Genomic DNA, 2631 nt, shown 5'->3' on the forward strand with positions numbered 1-2631 from the left:
TACAAGTAATTCGATCTCATATGCAGATGTTTAGTGAAGTAGAATGGACAAAATCGAATGCAACTACACAAGAACTAGTCTGTAACTATCGTTCGGAATTAGTTTTGCGCAGTGTTAACTGAAACATGGATATCTGACTCATACGGAGTCCGTTTTGGCTCCACAAGTAGTCAAAACATTTGTGACGACCATATGCTTCAAAGGATTCTTTCATGTGGACCTTTTGGAAAAAAAATTCTTAAGGAGTTCATTCAGAAACTTGTATAAAACTTTCTTAATGAACACTCGACAAACGCATTTCGAGGACATACACAAAGTCCCAGCTATGGACCTAGTGCATCATCATAACCAAGGTCTCTTGCATTTCCCTACAAGTAATTGGATCTCATATGGAGATGTTTAGTGAAGTAGAATGGAAAAGATCGAATGCAACTACACAAGAACTAGTCTGTAACTGTCGTTCGGAATTAGTTTTGCGCAGTGTTAACTGAAACATGGATATCTGACTCATACGGAGTCCGTTTTGGCTCCACAAGTAGTCAAAACATTTGTGACGACCATATGCTTCAAAGGATTCTTTCATAGGGAACTTTTGGAGAACTTTTCTTAAGGAGTTCGTTCAGAAACTTGTATATAAACTTTCTTAATGAGCACTCGACAAACGCATTTCGAGAACATACACAAAGTCCCAGCTATGGACCTAGTGCATCATCATCACCAAGGTCTATTGCATTTCCCTACAAGTAATTGGATCTCATATGGCGATGTTTAGTGAAGTTGAATGGAAAAAATCGAATGCAACTACATAAGAACTAGTCCGTAACTATCGTTCGGAATCAGTTTTGCACAGTGTTAACTGAAACATGGATATCTAACTCATACAGAGTCCGTTTTGGCTCCACAAGTAGAAAAACGTTTTTGACGACCAGGTGCTTCAAAGGATTCTTTCATAGGGAGCTTTTGGAGAACTTTTCTTAACGAGTACCTTCAGAAACTTGTATAGAAACTTTCTTCATGAGGACTCGACAAACGCATTTCGAGAACATACACAAAGTCCCAGCTATGGACCTAGTGCATCATCATAACCGAGGTCTCCTGCATTTCCCTACAAGTAATTGGATCTCATATGGAGATGTTTTGTGAAGTAGAATGGAAAAATCAAATGCAACTACACAAGAACTAGTCTGTAACTGTCGTTCGGAATCAGTTTTGCGCAGTGTTAACTAAAACATGGATATCTGACTCATACGGAATCCGTTTTGGTTCCACAAGTAGTCAAAACGTTTGTGACGACGAGATGCTTCAAAGGATTCTTTCATAGGGAGGTTTTGGAGAACTTTTCTTAAGGAGTTCGTTCAGAAACTTGTATAGAAACTTTATTAATGAGGACTCGACAAACGCATTTCGAGAACATACACAAAGTCCCATCTACGGACCGAGTGCATCATCATAACCGAGGTCTCTTGCATTTCCCTACAAGTAATTGGATCTCAAATGGAGATGTTTAGTGAATTAGAATGGAAAAAATCGAATGCAACTACAAAAGAACTAGTCTATAATTGTCGTTCGGAATCAGTTTTGCGCAGTATTAACAGCAGCATAGATATCTAACTCATACGGAGTTTTCTTGAGGAGTTTTGCTTCAAAGGATTCTTTTGGAGAACTTTTCTTGAGGAGTTCGTTCAGAAACTTGTATAGAAACTTTCTTCATGAGGACTCGAAAAACGCATTTCGAGAAAATACACAAAGTCCGAGCTATGGACCTAGTGCATCATCATAACCGAGGTCACTTGCATTTCCCTACAAGTAATTGGATATCATATGGAGATGTTTAGTGAAGTAGAATGGAAAAAATCTAATGCAACTACACAAGAACTAGTCTGTAACTGTCATTCGGAATTAGTTTTGTGCAGTGTTAACTGAAACATGGATATCTGACTCATACGGAGTCCGTTTTGGCTCCACAAGTAGTCAAAATGTTTGTGACGACCATATTCTTCAAAGGATTAGTTCATAGGGAAGTTTTGGAGAACTTTTCTTAAGGAGTTCGTTCAGAAACTTGTATAGAAACTTTCTTAATGAGCACTCGACAAACGCATTTCGAGAACATACACAAAGTCCCAGCTATGGACCTAGTGCATCATCATAACCGAGGTCTCTTGCATTTCCCTGCAAGTAATTGGATCTCATATAGAGATGTTTAGTGAAGTAGAATGGAAAAGATAGAATGCTACTACACAAGAACTAGTCTGTAACTGTCGTTCGAAATTAGTTTTGCGCAGTGTTAACTAAAACATGGATATCTGACTCATACGGAGTCCGTTTTGGCTCCACAAGGTGTCAAAACGTTTGTGACGACCATATGCTTCAAAGGATTCTTTCATAGGGAACTTTTGGAGAACTTTTCTTAAGGAGTTCATTCAGAAACTTGTATATAAACTTTCTTAATGAGGACTCGACAAACGCATTTCGAGAACATACACAAAGTCCCAGCTATGGACCTAGTGCATCATCATCACTGAGGTCTATTGCATTTCCCTACAAGTAATTGGATCTCATATGGAGATATTTAGTGAAGTTGAATGGAAAAAATCGAATGCAACTACATAAGAACTAGTACGTAACGGTCGT

Source organism: Triticum aestivum, chromosome 2D (genome assembly GCF_018294505.1).
Source record: "Triticum aestivum cultivar Chinese Spring chromosome 2D, IWGSC CS RefSeq v2.1, whole genome shotgun sequence".
In the NCBI taxonomy this organism is placed as follows: Eukaryota; Viridiplantae; Streptophyta; class Magnoliopsida; order Poales; family Poaceae; genus Triticum; species Triticum aestivum.